The sequence below is a fragment of the Protopterus annectens genome, chromosome 17.part0, assembly GCF_019279795.1.
Source record: "Protopterus annectens isolate FY-2018-M chromosome 17.part0, PAN1.0, whole genome shotgun sequence".
In the NCBI taxonomy this organism is placed as follows: Eukaryota; Metazoa; Chordata; order Ceratodontiformes; family Protopteridae; genus Protopterus; species Protopterus annectens.
In genome coordinates this window covers 42,620,338-42,640,915 of record NC_056751.1, presented here as the reverse complement: position 1 = coordinate 42,640,915, position 20,578 = coordinate 42,620,338, and positions in this window count along the sequence as shown.

Genomic DNA, 20,578 nt, shown 5'->3' with positions numbered 1-20,578 from the left:
TGTCCCCAGTTGGTCTGTGAAAAGTACCTGTAGCTAGTATCCTAAGGGCTACATATACCTTTGTTTCCACTTGGATGGGTTCCCCTCTGTTGGCTCTGGGTCTGAGTTAAGGGCGGTAAAGCTCGATGAGTTGTTGTAGTATGTCCAACTCATGTAGCCTCTGGAAGGTTACCCTGGGCCTGAACACTCTTCTCCTTCTCAGTCTAGGCCTATTGTCAGCAGAAGCATCAGCACTGCCCTCACCCTCTATCACACACAAAAGTAGCAGAGCAGCAGCAGCCCCTAGCATTCTGTCAGTTAAAATTCTCAAGTCTGTACTCCAATGGTGTAGAGTATGTGTGAAAAATCATATTGTAGGGTGCATGGTGTGCTGCTGATGCAGACTGTGTGATTGGCTAACTATGATGCATTCTACCTGCCAGGGTTTATCAGTAATTTATACATAATTGGCCATGATTGGCTTTCCCAGGCTCAGTTCTGATATTCAATAACCCCAGCTCACTTGCATATAGATCACTGCACTTAACCTAGATACTTCACTATTCCAGGGCCTGCCTCCTTAGCAACCACTGAAATCTACCATTGTACATACTGCATGCATGGCCCTATAATGCATTATTCTCACATGTCTTATTTTTTAGTTTTTAATTTTTTTTTGCATAATGGCATGTTTGCGTGTTGCTGCGTGCCACGCAAACATAATCTGGGTATTAAAAAAATTATTATTTTATATTATTTTGCATTCATTTTTGGACTCACAGGGCATAGTTTTGCATACATCTGTGCCTACTATGACAATTCATACCTTTTAATGGGGCTTTTACAGCCCCTATTCAATTTTTACATTTCTGTACATGAACATTTTCCATGTACACTTCTAACACCAACACAGGCATGGATACCTGTCTGCTTCCTAGATCGTAAAACACCCTCACGTGCATGGATTTCACATGCTGATGAGGTGATTTGTATGCCATGGACACTTTTCGTGTCTGCACACTCCTGCATGACCTTCTGTTCTGTTTAATGGATTGCACAGCTGCTGGATTCCATGTTAGCACTGCGCCACTCTACCTACATGGAAAATCACTCCATGTAGGTTTTATTGTCTATATTATGGTTACTTATTAGCTAAATGTATTCTGCAGCTTATTCATTTTGCAGGAAAACAGCAGATTATTACTATCTGGAGATACATATAGTTTTCATTGATTTCAATTTCAGCTTAAGCAGTAGGACTGCAGTTTTTCTTTCTTTTTCCCCCTTTCTTTTGCTACATTTTTTGCAAAAAAATGTTTCGGCAGCCATTCATTTTCTAAACTGCTTCTCGTTGTGAGGGTTGCTCTAGTAGTAAGTTGAGCTGTAGCCACCAAATTTCCCAATCTCTGGCAGAAATTGCCAGCTTATCCTGAGGGACCTTCAGGCATTCCTTCCCAGGCAAGCCGAGAGCAATAATCTATCCAATTTTTCATTGGTTTGCTCTGTGGCTCCCTCCCAGTGGACTGTTCATAATACACCATCTGTAGAGGCCCTCAGGAGGCATCCACAGCAGGTGTCTGAACTACTTCAACTGTCCCTTTAAACTTGGATGACCAATAGCTGTACTAAAAGATCCTACCAGGTTGCCAGGTTTATCACTATCATAACTATCATGATGAGTGATTCCACAACCCCTCAAAGGAACCACATTTTGGTTCCTTGGATGTGTGATCTAATCCCTTAAGTCAGTACTTAAACATCTGTGACCTTACATGAGGACAGTAATGTAGATTGCATGATACATCTGATTACTTAGATTTTGCTTCACTCCAGCTTTAGACAACATCTGCAGTACTGAAGCCATTTCCCGGTCAGTCTCCTACTCTCACTACCCTCACTTCTGAACTAGACCCCAAGATACTTAGACTCTTCTAGCTGGGTTAGTTGTGGCACTCTCACATATAGAGAACAAAGCACTCACTTCATGGAAAGAATCATGACTTCTGATTTGTAGGTGCTGATTTTCATCCTGAATTACAGTCAGCAGGAAAAACACTCAAGTGTACAGCATAGATCAGTCACTTGACATCAAGAGAACAACATCGCCTGTGAATAGCAAAAATGGAAGATTTAAGGGGGGTGGTGGTATAATGGTTACGATGTTTACCTTTTATACATAAAGTGTAGGGTTTAATTCTCATCCTTGAAAGGGATGAACCTATGAACCTATGAACCCATCATGTTTCCACACTAGTTAATTCCTACACTTTGTCTGTACCTTAATATCCTCTCTCTCTGAAAATCTTGGACTAAAGGGGAAACAAGGCACACCTTTGACAGAATCATACTCACACCTTAAATATATTCAGTTCTGGAAAAAAGAAGTTATGTCTTACCATAACGTTCCATCTGTGTTGTTGATCTTCGTTCATTCATTACTGATGGGTTATTGGTTCTGTCCTCAGAACCGAGCTGGCCAATATCAAGCTCACGTCAGCCAAAAACTCTCGAGCCAAGGTCCTACCCAGAATGTTCTACTCCCTGGTACCTCAGATCGAGTTTGCAAGTTGATAGATAAAAGTAGAGGCTACCTCTGGTCATAACAGACCTACCAGAAAGCAGTACATGAGATCAACTAAGAACCTCTAGATGGGGGATGGAGGGTGGGAAGTAATGAATGAACAAAGATCAACAACACAGATGGAACGTTATGGTAAGACATAACATCTTTATCTGATGTCCTTAATCTTTATTCATTCCTTACTGATGGGACAGAGTCACCAGCTACCTGTACTCCTGGGTGGCCCTCATGGAAGGGCATTCCTGAGCACCATGGAACCAAAGGAAGCTCTACCTCTGGAGGCCAAGTCTAATTTGTAATGAAGAATAAATGTTTGAGGTTTAGCCCAAGTTGCAACTGAGCAAATATCATTGAGGAAAGCTTTAGCATGGAAGGCTGCTAAAGTTGCCATAGATCTTGTAAAATGTGCTTTGACTCTATGAGGCAAGGTGAGATTGTTTTTGTTGTAGATAAAGGTGATCAATTTCTCAACCATGAAGCCAATGTAACTTTTGATACAGGATGACCCTGTCTAGGTCCAGAAAAAAACAAACAGTTGGTCTGATTTACGGGTAGATTTTGTTCTGTCCAGATAAAATCGTATTTGTCTATGAACATCCAAGGAGTGCAGGCAATACTCTCCTTTGTTAGAATAGTAGTAAATCCCAAAAACAAAGAAGGATAACACTTGAACTACGATATAAAAATCACAATCCTTTATTCCACACATAAGCACCTTCACTGTTCAACAGAATGCTTCATCAGACAAAGAAAATCACATACAACCTGGATTTTATGTAGTAAGCATCAATTAAGGTTTCAAAATTCCCTCCAAAATGTTTAAATGTATAGTGTTACTAAAAACAACAATCATTGGGCTATTTCTTGAGCCATTTCAATTTTAAAACTGGCTTAATAGAAATAAATTCATTTAAACCATACTTCTTATGAGCAGCTAATCTAAAAATCCATTGTAATTCAATATTTTCAGTAAAACTAGTAACTGGCCCAAGTCTCCCTTGTGTATAAACAACATGCAATACTTGAAATAAAAAAGTGTGGTCTGGTCCATTTTCAATTGCATGCTTAGCCAAGGCACTATAAGTTAAACGTTTTTGCATGCAGTACAAATGATCTCGTATTCGTACTTTTAAGGACCTATTGGTCTTCCCCACATAAAAATGAAAGCATACTGTGCAATGAGCTACATAGATCAAATCTGTAGTGTTACAATCTGTTTTACATCTCAGTTCCCATAATCTATGCATACCTAGATGTTTAAAGAAACGTGACTCATCGATGTATTCACAATAGTTACATGATCCACATTTACGTGTTCCATTCATAATTAATAAATCAGTCCTCGGAATTTTAGGATAACATAACATTTATTTTAAATTCTTCCTACTTCTATATACAAACTTGGGGCAAGAACCTACAACACCGGAAGTTTTGGAATCAACCATCAGCATGGGCCAATTATTATATACTATTTTTCTAACAAAATTGATATCCTGTGTATGCGTACAGACTGAACTGTGGCCACCTGGAATTTCTCTGTTTTTACAAACTTGTTTAGTGTACTGAGATCCAGAATTGGTCTCCTGTCCCCTGTTTTTTTTGGCAATAAAAAGAACCTTGAGTAAAATCCAGATCCTATCTGGTCTGGGGGGACCATCTGGGTTTCTCTTTTTTGTAGCAGCTTTTTGATTTCATGTGCTGCTGTTTCCCTTTGACTGGGTGGAACATCAGGTAATACTCTTGATGAGACTGGGAAAACTGGAAGGGGATGTGATAGCCTCTGGATATAATCTGTTGTACCCAAGAGTCGGTCATTATCTTTTTGCCAGGCACCAGGGTACAAGGAGAAATTACCCCCGACCGCTTCCAGAGGTGAGCAGTCGGGCAACACTTCAGGAGGGCTGATAGGGTTGGCCAGAGAAAGAATCTCTGTAACCCCAATTTCGTGGACCTCCTCTGCCCTGAAAGGGGTGTCTTCCATTGTGGTTTCCCCCTCTGCCTCTAGGGGAAAACTCGGCACGTGTATCCTGGAAAGAACCCTGTGATTTCTTGTGCCAGATCTTTCCACTCCTCTGATTTCTGGAATAGAATTGCTGAGGAGTGGAGTGTCTGACACCAACGGCAGACAAGGTCTTGCCATCTTGTTCACACCATGCCAGCATATCCTTGACTTTAGGGCCAAACAAAGAAGCGGCCTCTATGGAGGCATTCATGAAGGAAGCCTTAAAGGAGTCCACAAAGTCACAAAGGGGCATCCAAGCATGTCATCTGGCGACTATACCTGCGCCTGCTGCTCTAGCCGCCCCTTCCATTGTAAGAGAAATAAGATGCATGGAAGAATTGGAAATGGACTCTAGGGTGGCTATCTGAGAAGCCACATTATCACTGACTTCATCAGAAACAGCTCCTGCCAAGGTTTCAGAGAGCTGGTTGATAAGATCTCGCTGAAGCCTGGAAAAGTGTGCCAAATAATTCAAAGACCTTACAGCAAAGGCGATGAAGCAAACACACACTTCCCTAATCTGTCAATCTCCTGGGACTCCTTGTTGGGTGGATGGACAGTTTGGCTCTCTACTGCCAAATCCTTCTTAGTAGCAGCTGCCACCACCATAGCACCTACTGGGAGACCACGTGACCAGTTGGGGTGCTCTGGGGGGGGGGATAATATCTGGCCTCTTAGGTATTGCTTCCATGGTATCAGGAGCCTTCCATGCGCGCAGCACGATGAGCTGGACGAGCTCATTGGTAGGCGGGGTGATCCAGGAGGTAGTGGGCTGGGCACGAAAAGCTTTTCAGGAATAAGGATTCTTCAGAGGAAGGATTAGAGGGCTTCCAGTCACCCCTCTGTCTAAGGATCTCGAGGATGTCATCAAAGGACATCTCATCAGAGGGTGACCGTGGGGCCCCTTCCCAGTCATCAAAATCCATATCTTCAGTCAATGACTCCTCAGTAGAGACCATGTGCTTCCTCTTGCATGATACTTTGTGGGGCACTTCCTCAGTGGGAGGTTCTGGGGAAGACTGCAAAGAGGGGGTCTCCCAAGGAGGAGAGACCTGAAGCTCTTGTGCCAAGTGTCCGGGCGTTGAAGCTTGTGGCAGTTGCGGCACAGAGGGGGGAAGAGGACTCTGACAAATGAGCTTTGCCAACAGCGGCAAGTGCCCTCTCCATGGCCTGGAAGGCTGATCCACTGAAGGAGGGATGGGAGCCCAAAACTGAGCATGACAACCTCAGAACCAGGGTCACATCCCACCCCGATGAACCTGCCCCCAGACCAGGAGTCTCAAGAGGACCGTGAACCATAAGAGAGAGCGCATCCATGGAAGGTGCCATAGAAAAAATTGGCATGGAGGCAGGAATGCCCTCCCCAATGGCACAGCCACTGGCCTGAGAAGAGCCCAATGCCCAGTGCACCGAGGGCCACAAGGACGACTGGTTCCAAAGTGAGATCCACTATTGGAGTCAGAGGGAGGGAAGCTTCTGTCAGAGTAATAGGCTTCGAGACTTGAGTAGAAGTTGAAGGAGGAGTATATGTTGGGGTTTGAGGCAAAATACGCTCACCTGAATGAGGGAACATGGAATTCGGTTGGGAGAGACCTCTGGCCATAAGCAACTGGTTAACAAGCCGCAACACATCCTGTTCAGAAAGAGTCTTGGTTGACCTCATGGAGAAGGCTGATGGTGATTCTGGCCTTTCCAGGAAAGGACTATACTGATTTCTTGCAAAAGGATCCAATGAAGGGGAATATTTGGTCCTTGCTAGTTCAATAGGTGCAGAGCTCAGAGCTGAGGAAGTTTGAACCAAAGAAAACAGTGTGGAAAAAGTCTGCGCCAAAGATGTCGGCACCGTGGTAGTTGAAGGTGTCTGCACCATAAAGGCAAAGGTCTGCCCCGAAGGGTACGGTGCCATAGTGGAAAGTGTCTGCACCGGCTATAAGGACGGTGCCAAGAAGGACTGCACTGAAGTACATGTTGGTGCCGAAAAAGTCTGCGCCGTGGAGTACAGAAGAGTCATACCTGGTGCCAAAGGGGACTGAACCTGTATTGATGGGGCCATTAGGGGTGCGACAGAACTGTCGGAACCGTAGTTGTCTGCACCGGAAACTCCGGTGCCGATATCGATAAAGGAGACATGGCTGTAGTCAGGATCATTTGGGGTGGTGCCGAGCCTGGAGCCGACAGGGTCATAGGTGGCAGCGCCAGAGTAGTAATCAATTTCACCTTCTTGTGAGTTGACGCCCTACGATCTCTAGAGGGAGAAGAAGGGAGTGACTTCGATGAAGAAGAGGAAGAACACCTCTTGTGGGGTTTAACAGGAGGGGGTGAGCCCTCTGACCCAGAAATAGCCTCAGAGAAAGGGGACTTGAGGAGACCTTTCAAAATTAACTTATTCTTCCTCTCGCTGAGAGTCCTGGTAGAGATGATTTTACAGATCCCACAAAGAGGATCTACAGTCAAGTGGAAGACATTAAGACAGTAGACATAAGTCATGGCCATGGGAAAGTGGTAATTTACGGCCGCAATCCTTGCACTGCTTGAAACCAACGGAACTTTTCTTATCCGACATAGCTGTTGTGGAGAAGAAGCACAGCAGCAAAAGGAAGAATAACGGCTACCCAAGAAAAGGTTAAAAAGAGAAAAGGAAGGATTACCAATAATAAAGGGAAAGGACTAAAGGGAGAGAGTCTAAAGTGTGCGATAGGGTAGGAAAATATTAGAATAAACTTTTGAGAAATTTTAGAGTAATAACAATATATAAACTGTCAAAAAATTAGCCACTTAGCTGAGAGAGTGGCTTGACACAGCTGTTCAGAAATGTGGCAAACGAGATTTGAGGTAACAGGGAGAAGTGCATTCTGGGTAGGACCTTGGCTCAAGAGTTTTTGGCTGATGCGAGCTTGATATTGGCCGGCTCGGTTCCGAGGACGGAACCGATAACCCATCAGTAAGGAATGAACGAAGATTAACATCAGATCTAAGACTTTGGGCAAAGTTGTTCTGCAAATAGACAAACTGTAAGGCACATTCAGCAACCATAATACCCATATTGTTGTACTGCCTTTTAAGGGACACTCCTGGATAAATGGGCATATGTCCCTTCCAAGTCCATAAAGTGCATGCAGACCATAGTGTGAGTTTCGCAACCACTCCAGTATTTATAAAAAAACAAAGACTTACTCTACTGCCCAATGCTAAGACAGGTTCTGCACTGCTCTTTCTGAATCAGAGGCCTGGTTGTTTGATAGAACCTTGTTTCTAGCACCCAAGACATATTCTTCCCTAGCAGACTGAGGGGGTTATAAGGGGAGCACACTATCTTGTACATCTTTATGAGAATGAGGACTATGACCCCAGTTTACCAGTTCAGAGATACAGTCCCCATCTTCCACACAACATTGAAAATGCTCATTAAACATGACTGACCAATAACATGCTATGACTTCAGCAGGTCTGGTCAGATCTCATTCAATCTTACAGCTTCCACCTTGGAAATGTGTAATTGCTACAGTGACCTCATCTACAGAAATGGACCCATTCTGTCAAACTGCTACTGGCACTTCCTCCTTACAATGAACTGCCTTCACAACGTCCAATCTTCCAATGATTTATGGGATGGTTTACTGGAATCTCTTTGAAACCATTCACATGTAATTTTCCCTGGTCTCATCAAACTCTCATAGCACCCTAGTCTTTGCTTTGGTGACTGCTGCAAACGGTATCTTCCTGGACTGTCAGTACCTCTAAGTTAAATCAGATAATCCCACTCCTTCTTTAGTATCACACAGCAGGTCTCATTCTTTAAGAAGAAGGCTTCCCTCACTCCAGTTGTGTATCTTATCTGCAGTTCCTTGGCTCAGCATCATGATAATCACTGCCTACTGTATGATAATAACTCTCTGTCACTGCTTGAACTACTGAGGTCTTAAGCATTGCCCATCTGGACTCCAAATCCATGGCATTGCCTAGTATATAACAGAAGCTCATTTGAAGATGGGAGCTGAAGTCATCCCTCACAGAAGCAGGATGTGACAGACATTTCCTGGACCTGTCCAGCTGCCACTCATTTTGTATACAGCTAGCTGCTCAGCACCTCACTTGACTAGTTGACAGGTTATAGTTGCATTGTCTTATTTGAAGATGAATGCTAATGAGGTTAAGTGAGTCTTCTGTAATGACTTTGTAAAAACAATTGTTATAGGTTCACTGTTTGTATAATTGAGATCCATATTTGCATATAAAAGTATTGGTAAGGAGGTTAAGGTAGAACAAATGTTATTTATGAATATGCAGAAAAGGAGGAGGCAGGACTGATCCTTGGGTTATACCTTTTGTGATGGAAGTAGAGATGGATAGGGATAATGAAGACTGCCCACTAGTTTTCCTTTGTCCATGTTTAAGAGTATATTATCTTCCTGAGTCCAAATTGCTGTCACTGTACTTCTTCATATCAAGAATTCATGTCAGTTTGAGGACAGAAACATGTGCTCGTCACTGTTGGAAGACAGTTGTCTGAAGATTAATTTTTCAAGTATCCTACTGAGTGGAGAGAAAACTAATATAGGTATAACGTCTGTGGCACCGGCTGGATTTTGAATTTTGAGAACCAGTTTGATTATAGTTTTTTATACTGTGGGATAATGTTTTGGCAAATGACGTGGTTAAAAGTATAATGGAGGGGTGTAAGTAGGTTCTCTTTCTATAAAGTAATGAGCCATGAATACAATTTTTTAGCTCCTGTGGCAACATTGGGAGAAGGCTGTTTTAGTAAAAGTTTGATGTTTCTTTTTTATAGGCAAAGAATGAAGAGTAAAATAAATGGTGGATGTGAAGCAGAATGGACATTGCTGAGCATCTAATCAAGGCTGTACGTTGCAAAGGTCAGAATTATTTTCTGAAGATATATGAAGTCAAAATAAATCTGAAAAATGAGGTTTAAATATTGAGTCAAAACAGCAGAACAGAATGGAAAACAGAAATATTGCATTTAAGCTAGGCACTACTGTTGAATACTTTATTCTGTCAAAAAGATGCTTTTGAATCATGGAACCATCCTTATATCACGCATAACTCTCAATGCACTCTTCTAACATAATCAAGAAACAAATTAAAGCCATCTTGCAATATTTTGCTTATTTGTGATTACGTAATGTTCTAGACAGTGTCCATAGAAAGTAAGATAAAGAAAATAAATATACTGGGTTGTAATCCATGTAGGAAACTGACGTGGCATGATTGTGATAATGATTCATTCCATACAGATATAGAATAGTTTGTTGATTTGTGCAGGATACAGCATGGATGTTTCTGACTTTGAACTCGGTTGTTTTAATGTTTCTCAGAATGTGAGGATGCAAAAGAGGTGGAGGGACTGCGCAAATGTAACTTTCTTTATAGGAGTACAGACATTCTAAGGTAGTTAGTTTTACAAGTCTAAAAACATTAAAAGTTAGAAAGTTATAAAGTATAGTGAATTCAAAGTATTAGCCCTTTGTTGCTCAAAATAAGTGATTACTGAGCAGATAGTAAGAAGAGATGATCATTAATTATATTATTAGGTCCCCATTTTCAATAATGGCCTAAAGTGGGATGATGAGAGGACAGTTATTACATATTCAGGATTCTGCTGATTTTTACAGAGTTATTCTGATGTATTGATTGTATTAGATTAGGTTGTCTACAAGAAAACTGTGCATTTGTATTTCACCTTAAGCAATACCAGTTATTTATATATTTAGGAGTTCTCATAACTTGTAGAAGCAAAACTGAATGGAAACTGAGGCATATGGAAAGCCTGCGTTTAACTGTTAAGACAGCTGGACTAACTGAATAAGTAAATAGGACAGTGACAGGGAGTTTAAGACAAGCTTAGAATATGTTCAGATCCCCAAGATTTAAATAAATGGATCAGAAAGGAACATTATCCACTTCAAACTGTTAAGGAAGCCATTGTGGTTATACCTAATCCTAGATTGTTCTAAACACTAGAAGCTAATCATGGATTCTGTTAAATTAAACTGGATGAAGCCACCTCCAAGCTTTGCAATTGTAATACCATGATAGAGAAACAAAGGTTTATGAGATCGCCTCTTGAAAAACTATCAGCCCTAGAAATGATTCAAAGCGTTGAAATGATTAAAAGACTGGCTAGGTGCACTTAACAAAACAGATGATCGGCTTCTGTGGGGAGCTACCAGGCAGGAACATGATATTAAGTTGATTATGTTAGCTTACAAGCTCAGACAGAAAGTCTTGAAGTTGAATGGATCAAATGTCAGATCCAAAGTATATGAGTCTCATGGTTTAACATTTGAAGATCTCAAACCAGACCTGATAAGGACAGTGTAATAATTAATATGCAAAGCTTCATCCGAAATTACCTCTCATACAAATCCATTGCATGGTGTGATATCTTTCCAAGTAGACAGCACACCTGTCAGATATGACATTATCACTCAGGCAGCTATTGAAGCATGAGTATTTTAGGCTTTGGTCTCAAGAACAAGGCATATGATGTGAACTATTAAGAGGACTTGTCACTGAGGCTCCTACTTTGAAATTGTATGAAGATTCACAACCTGTAATACTTCATGAATATGATACTCAAGACGGACACAGTGCAATATTATTACAGTAAGGTAGGCCGATAGTTATGGATCAAGGGCTTTGTCACAAGGTAATATTACTGCAGCAGTGTGGGCCAATAATTATGGCTCAAGGGCTATGACACAAAAACAGACAAGATATGTATTTATATACAAAAGAATTTAACAGCTATCTTCAGTTGACCAAAATTATGATATGTATAGCAAATTAGCTACATCTGTTCGGTTCCTGATCATAACCCATGCTAAGCATTTTCAATAAATCACTTAAAGCTCCAGAAAGGCTGCAGACACTGTTGTCAACATTACATAAATATGACTTATAGGTTCTGTGTAGAGTTGGCAGATTGATGCATACTGCTAATACACTGAGTAGATCTTACTTGCAAGAATATTCAGATCATATTGCTTACGTCACAGTTACTGATCTCAGCTGAAAAACTTGAGGATTTAAAAGCCTGTGCCAGAGATGAAAGAGAAATACAATGGTTATAAGACACTGTCATGAATTGTTGGCCAGATGAAATCAAATCAGTACATTAAGATATCATTCTATTTTTCTGCAAATGAGATCAGCTTTTGTGTATTTGAGAAATGATGGTCAAGGGAAATAAAATTAAAATTCCTACTCAACTTTGTGCAGTACTAATTAAAAAAATAATGAATTGTGTTTAAGTATTATTTAGTGTAAAGGAAAGGATCGTGACACTTCTTGTTGGCTGACAATGTCTGAAAAGATAGAGGAGCTAATTTAAAATGTGATGGCTATAATAAACTTTTGCAATCAGAATCAGTATGAAGAACTGCTACCACATGAAACACAATCTTCTGTGGACGAAAGTTTAAATAGATTTTTTTCAGTATAGAAGTGTTCATTCTTGTCTGTATGTATGTATTTGTGTGTGTGTGCGTGTGTGTGTGTGTGTGTGTGTGTGTGTGTGTGTGTGTGTGTGTGTGTGTGTGTGTGTGTGTGTGTGTGTGTGTGTGTTATTAAAACTGCTACTCATAGTTCTGTTAACATCTTGAAGTCTATTTGTGCCAGAGACAGTATATCAGATGATCCTGTGTCTAATAACAGTCCACTGTTTGCGTGTCAGGAATTTTATGATATTGCTAAACATGGGGAATTTAAGCCCACTAGTTTTAGCTATGGTTATATATAACGTAATCAGCAAGCAAATAGGATTGTCCAGTCTACTAAACAAATCTCACAAGAAAAGGTGAAGGTTCCAAGAATGCAAACTGCTATATCTCTATGATTCAGTATAGAAGTTCACCTTTCCAGGGTGCACGACTTTCTCTGGCATGACTGCTGATGGATAAACACTTCAAAGCTAAATTCCTTTCATTTTATTCTTTGCTAATACTGGGTAGTCAAAAAAATGTCACTGACTACTAAGATAGAAACAACATAAGCAAAAGTATTAATTTTGTAGATCAGCAGGGAGACTTCCAGAATTAAAGGAATGAGAAAAGAGTGAACATGGATACAGATTTTGATGTTTATATGCAAATCTGCCATATATGAGTTAGAACCTTGGGGAGGCATGGCAGCATCAATTTTATTATGTTTGAGGTTCTGATAATGTTGATCTATGGAAGAAACAGAAAACATTTATTGAAATTAGAAACCAGAGGTAAGGAAGTCTAATAACCAGAAATACATTTTTTTTTTTTCAAATGCTACCTCAAAGTGATGTTGCTTCAAAACCAGGCACGGTGTTATTACTCTGCTAAAGAAAAACAGCTTCTTTCCTGAAAGCAACTCAGGATGGTACTGTCCTTAGTGTTGCTTCAGGATAATAAGCTATTAAAGAGGATCCCTGGTAAGTGAGCAGATTACATTAAAACAGTACTGGAGGAGCAGAAGGCATATTAAAAAATTAATTCCAGCAGTGGGTGCACATAATGCAAGAGGCATCTGATTATTTGAAGCTTTCTTTTTTAATTCAGTATTGATTATCCTGAATTTTCAAGTGTGTTGATCTTGTATGATTATATCTTATACAACACAGTAGTTGTATAGTTAAAATCTATGCAAATCAATATATAAAAAATCAATGGATTTAAATCGCTAAATAATTATTTATTATATATTTTATTCTTAAAGTAACTGTGATATAGTAAATGTGACTACACATATTAAGGGTACAGTACATACACAGTATAGCTTTTGGAGGACAGTAGCAGTAAAGTATGTGTGCCATGTGACTTCCCAGCATTCACTGTTTGAGTAAAGCTTGTGAGAGATGAATATCATGTCTCTACCTTCTCACTTCAGATGTCATTTAATGCTAAACATGATTCACCCACCCTGTTTCAGAACTTTAAGAAGCAGGTCTTTGTCTTCTCATGGTCTTTCCTGAAGACTAGTCTACAGATAAACTCCCCTTACCCTCACTTGAGGGCAGAACACAATGAAAGCACAAAGGCCTCCAGTATCATACATTAATATTTTCTAATGTTGTGATTTTCTTATATTGGATTGTCAAGTTATCATTCATAACTTTTAGGGTCACTTTAATAAAGACTACTCTAGATTTTTCCTAGGCATTGTGAGTCAGTTCTCAAAAGACTGCCATCATTTTGATGGTTTGATGCTAGATCTAGATATCTAAAACTGAAACAGCTGCTTTTTCTCAACAGCTATCCCAGATTCATCTTATAGTAGAAGATGAATTTCCTTGAATCTCTTTGTATTTTTGACACTTTACCTTACTTCAGTACTGGAGCAAGGTGGCTGCTTATTTTCCTTAACTAATGACAACTTTGAAAATCACCCTTTCAGTTCCTCAAACATCTTTTCATTTCATTTTCTAAACCAGTCTGTCCAGTATTGGGTTATCCCAAAATTGCTGAAATTCTCACTGAAGAAAGAGACTGTTCCCCATTAGTTACCTTGAAGCTAATTAGACATTATATCATCTAGTCTTGCTGCCCATACTGACATAACTTCATTTTATGTCACTTGTATATACAGTCATGTGTGGGTGACTATGGCCCTCTGTGGTTGGTTTTAGTGCACACTGTTGCAGAACTGCCACTGCATAAGGGCATCTGCTCTGCAGCAGTCACCAGTTTATTGGTAGTTCTCTACAACTATCTTCTTCCCTTTTTATACCCCTGATTGCTCCCTTAAGCATTGCACAACTATGGTGTTAGAGGTGACCATGCCCATGCCTCTTCAGGGCTAAAAATGCTGTTTGTCATTCAAAAGGTCATCCTCCTCATCCATATTCTACAGAGCAAGCTCATTCAGAAAGCAAACTCATACCTGTTAGTATGTCAAGTGATGCTTCAGGTACACTGTGTTTCTTATGGGTACATGTAAGGAACTATGCTGGTGTCATGTATAATACAGAGGAGTGGAGGTAAGTCATAATCATTTACAGAAGTACAATGAAGGCCATAAGTTAACAAGAGACATTCAGCATGATGCAAACATGCATGCCTTCATGTTGATGCAGTTGCTATTATATGAAACATCAGACCTTGCCTTTCCCAGCTGAAATCATTGCATCATCATTATCAACCTACTAGATAGTGCACTTTTTACTCTAGTGCTAAGTCGTAGTTTCACCCCCCTCCATACAGCAAATCTAGGAGGCAATTTTACTTGCTGAGTTTCTACTGAAAAATAACTGACTAATGTTGAATTGTTATAAATGAATGAGATATCAGGAAATGGAAAACAGAGTTTCTAGTTTTACTTGTTCACTGTCAAGGTTAGGATATAAAAACATGGAGGCAGAGGAAACAGATCTGGATAATTTTTTTACCTAATGCTTCCCTAAATCCCACGAAGTACTGCACAGCAATACTGCATTACACACAATGTTGTCTTTACAATATGCACACATTTACTCAAATTACAAGCATTTATTCTTTCTTCCCCTTTTCTGCCTTATACTTATTTATTTTTTATTTATCCTTTGTTGACCAGGTAAGTCTTATTACACTACTAGCCCCTTTTCAGGGGAGATCCAAGGTGGTATTTATATTACTAGGGGAAATTTGGCCAGGGCATCAGGGAACTTCTCTTACTCTTTTTCATAGGTGCTGTGGGATCGTTTATATCCACCTCAGCTACCACCAAGGAAAGTAGATGGGACCTCAGTTTAACATCTCATCTAAATAGCAAAGCACTCAAGAGTGCAGCTACATTGCCAGCAATCTATCTACCTGGTGTGAGAATAGAACCCATAGCTTTCTGTACCACAGGTGGGTGTGCTACCTGTTATGCCACTGATTATACTAACTCTCTAAAATGATGCTCTATGCTTCTAGCTTTTTTACCTGACTTCTGCAATCCCAACAGTAACTGTAAAGCAAATAATCTCATATTTTTATTTCATGTTATTCAAACTGCATAATGGATGCTGCATTTTCTGCTTTTGTACAAAATCATGTAACAAAATATATCCAAATTGTACACTATGTTTTTTTTAATGTACTCTATCATACTCCATGTACTAATTTTTGTTTTGGAGCTTTTCTCTCTGGAATCCCACTGAAAATACCGTTCTGACTTGAATTAGTCAGCCCATCATTTTTATCAAATAAATAAATAAATACAATGCGAGTTTATACCATGGAAATTATCTAGACATTTCACTTCTACTTGTGTTCTTCCTCTTCTACAGCCTCCTTCCTTTCACTTCAATCTCAAGGCTGACTCATATAATGCCTTCATACCTTCTGATACCAGAACTGCAGCAGGGAAGAAGCAGATGGGACAAAAAGACAAAAATAATTACTTTAAACTTGATAGAAGTACTTGGCAATGTCACAGAAATAAGTATATTTGTACCCATACAAGGAGAAATAGAAGCATGCCACAGTAAATCTGTCAGGGTGTTAAAAGTGGGTAAAAAACAAGCCATCACAGGTGTATTGCAATGACAGAACATTTATTACAAAACTGTCTCTGATTAGACAGCTCATTTACTTTTTAAATGCATTTTTAATTTGATTTGTTTTACAAAGAGCTACTGCATACGTGGTTACATGGCCAGAACTATGTACTTAGACTGCTTTTTCTAATGTATTGGCCTAAAATATATGATTTGTGTTAATTAACAGAAGTATTTATATATTAATGTTTCTCCAGTAAAGGCAAGATAAGATGATGTCATTTTGTTTTCAGACACATCCTAGGGAGAAAGTTAATTATGAAACTCAGCAAGGAAGTACTGCAAATGTATAAAGCTAATAAGCTAAGAATAATTTTAAAGCATGAAACTTTATCGGTTACATAAAACTGTATGACAACATCTAGCAACTTGGGAATATGGTTTAAATAAAATCTAAAAGAGATGATGTCTTGAGTTAGATAAAAAAGGAAACAGCTCTGAGGAGCAACTGTTGTTTTATCAGGATAACTTGAGCTGCAGACAATGGACAGGACAGATGTTTAGGTGGTCAAGACTTAAATAAAAATGTTTCTTGAGTAACAACAAATTTCTCAAAGCCTACACGTATGTAAGTAAAGTGTATCAGATTTAAATGCCTAAAAATTATAACTTAAATTAGGAAATAATACAGAAGTCAAAGTCAAAGTCATAGTAAACTTTATTCTCATTTAGATCTGCAGATAGTACAGCTAGACAAATTACATTGCTTCTTTCCCAGTGCAAGAAACATACATAGATACAGTTACTATTTAGTAATAGTAGGACAGACACTTACAAATATTACAAGTATAAAAATGTGCCGTTTAGGGTATTGCACAAGAAGATATTGCACAAACTTGAATTTTCACATTAACAGGTACCTGTGAAACAAAATTATTGCATAGAGTATTTCACATTCAAGTTTCAGGACAGATGAAGGTTTGGATATTGCACTAAAATATGCTACTAGTAGTAATGATTTTAGAATAAATAAAAGATAAATGTAAGATAATGCCCTTATACTACTAATGGACAGAAGAAGCTCCTAAATGCTTTATTCCATGCATGGGTCCTCCCAAATTTTCTATGACATGATCCCAGTTATTCCTGTTACGGGTAATATATAATGGTTGGTCATGAGATGGGTAAGGCCAGTCTAATACAAAATGGGGTAGGTTATGGAAATTGACTAGGCTTAAAATGCCCCTCAGGAACAACTAGCCTAGTACTAACCTATGAACCCATGACCCTATGAATCTATAAGGTGAGAGCTCTGCTAAAATTCATGAGAACACTGTATGAGGTAGAAAAGGTGAAGGACTAATGTAGGATTCATCCATCACAAGGCAACACAAAAAATGCATGCCCATTTAATTGGGGTGGTCTTAAAAGAATACTGTAGGCTGCCATATTACAATGAACTCAGAATTATTTTTTCTGGTAGCAGCCCAGGAAGTAAGACATGTACAGGTATTATTTAATCTTACACACTAACCTAAAATAATGGTGAATCTGTGGGGGAATTGCATCCATGCTTTGAAGAATCAAAATGTTGGTGAAAACATCTTCAAAGTTGCTAAAAATGAAGACAAACTGATTGCAGAACCAGCAAAGGTAAAGAAGGAATTAGGAATTATAATCATTGAGTTACCTTCTGGTGCCTAAAGGTAAAGAATATGACAATGATTGATATGAGAACAGGTGTTTGGATGAAGGATTTTAGCATTTGTCCAGCCACAGTTATGACTATTCCTGTATGGGTGGAAAAGAGAATATTAGGGAGGAATGACATCATAAGCTCAGCACTTTGAGATGTGTGATAGATCGCCTCCAAAATCCACAACTTTTCAGTAGTTGAATATTTGCAAACTATCTCTGCTGCACTTTACAGTATTGTAAGAAACTCATTTGTAAATATTTTACATCTTTACTAATATGCAGGGGATAGTCTGCATTTTCTGGAGGAAGCATTACAAATTATTTTTAACAATACCAAAATTAGTCTTAAAGAAGCAGACATACAAATGTGCTCAAAGGAAGTATGCTGTCTCATACCTTTATAATGGCAAAATTAGCACAGTTATACGGGTTTCAAAAGATAAAGTTTCAGACAGCATGGCTCTCAGCAGAAGGTTAAACAGACTGCGTGATATCTTAAAAAGGATATTACAGTGTACTCCCCAAGTTATTTTGTTTGGGGCAAAGAAAACTGACATTGTGGGGGCCCTCAGAGGATAAGATGTGGTAACTTGCATGGGTGTCAAGGGTAAAGTGTCATATGGTAAAATTGCAGTTGTAGGGGTCTCATGCCTTCCAGTCTCTCTGTCTTTCTGCACATATCTGGTTAATTCATTTATGTCTGACTTAATAATATAGTTGAACTTGGGGAATCTGCAGATGGCAGCAGCTGAAGAGGAGATCTCCAGGCTGGTTGGGAACCGTAAAGCAAGTAAACACAGCAACTACTGTTCAAACAGAAGTGAAATGTGAAGCAAAAATGGCTTATGACCACAGATGTCACTAGAAATGAAAAAAAATGAAGCAAAATAAGGGACTACCAAAAAATACACAAGGGTGTTGATTCCAGTGTGTTGTCTGAGCAGGAAAATTTGGTTGGACATGGCAGGTAATGAAGGTGATGTATAAGCCTTGTTTGAAACTAAAACTGACCATTTAGAAATCTTTAAAATAAATGGGTCCTTATCAGACTACATGGAATCAGATACTAGAAGACTTCAGGAGATGGAAGATGTGCATACCAGGGACTAGGATGAACTAGCAACACTGCAAGAGCATTAGAAGGAATAGGCAAGAAAAGCATTGGAACAACAGTTAAAAGTTGAACAAATGGTAGAGACACTAGCTGAACTGGATGACAGATCTCAGACAGAATTAATGTGGTGCAGTAACTGGTGGTGGAAAGAGGAAATCTAAAGATAAATCATTAGTAAGTGAGATAAAAAAATGCCCATGTAGAGCAAGTATGTGAAATTGAGATCTGTAAGGAATCAAAGACAAACATTAGACACATTTTTTTTTTAAATAAATAACCTTTATGGGGATCAGCAATGATCTTGAGCAAAATTCTGCCAAGCTATAAGTTATTAACTCATTAGCCTGAGTGAGGTGACAGTAATATAAATAAATATTTATGTACTGGTGCTATAATGAAAGATTGAGTACTTGCTAAAAGGGTATCTTTACAGCTGCATTTGTTTCCTGGACTACTGTTTTATTACTCTTTCATTTGAATGTCATTTTAAGGACACAAGATGTAAGTGGGGACTGTTCTTCAACTGTTTTTGAAACAACTATTTGATACGTAGTAAGTACTGAAGCTGCAGTCAGTCGCTGGGGTGGGGGGGGTTCACTTGTTTTTGAATGCGTGTTACTATAAATAGTCCACCCCACAAGCAGACATGACAGCTTGGTAAAAGGGCATTGTTAGAGCTGCATTTGTTTCCTAGATTGCTGTTTTATTATCTTTTCTCCTGAATGACCTTTAAAGGGCACAACAAAGAACTAGAGACTATTCTTCAACTGTTTTTGAAACAACTATTTGGAAAACAGCAAGTATTGAAGCTGCAGACAGCTATGGGGTGTGTTAACTTGCTTTTGAGTGTGATTTTGAGTCTTTGTGTGTTAGGCATGTTGGGCTGTCGGGGGTTAAGTGAGGTAGAGTATGTGATAATCTATCTTTTTTTGGTAATGGAAAGTTTAAATGATTTGTTAACAAGGGGATATTGAGTTAAAAGTAAAGGTTGCTTTAGGTGTGGAACTGATACAGAACATTTTAAGGAAAACAATGAGTATTGTAATAAATGTTATAGTAAAGCAGATGCATTGGATGGCATTCAAATCTGCCCTTTCCCAAAGATTAAGACTTAAACTGATCCTGCAGTTCTGACTGCTTTAACCCAAATGTCTGAGTCAACTCAAACAGATGACAATATTCTATTATCAGTTATGTTTGCTATTAAAGCAGGAGGAGATTTGGATGAACACACCAGGTTGGGTGAATTATCAATTTGACAGATTTTGTGACTGAAAAATATACTCATTTGGGACAGAATGCACTGAATGATGCTATACAATACAAAGCAAAGAAATCTTTTCATGTGGTAATTTGACAATAAATCAGTTAGAGGTGATTCTGGTGATGCATTTAGGAAAAATGGTTCTGTGTCCATAAACATTTGTAGAGTGAGATAGAATAATGTTCAACTGGTGATTCTTGCACTCAGTCTCTTAAGAAGTGTTGTCATAGGGCTATAGGTGGAAATCAATCTACACTAATGAGAAACAATGATTCTGTTGTCTATGAGTCTAATGGTAACATAGCTAATGATGATTCTAATGTTTACAATTCTGTGTTAATAACTGGGGGCTCATGAAGAAGTATAAGGAACATTATTCCGAGCATAAACAGAGAACAGGTCACTGTCTCTTTAATATGTCAAATATAAACGATAGTATCAAGTGCTTATTTACAAAAGGAACAAGATACAACCTTGCCATTGTTGTA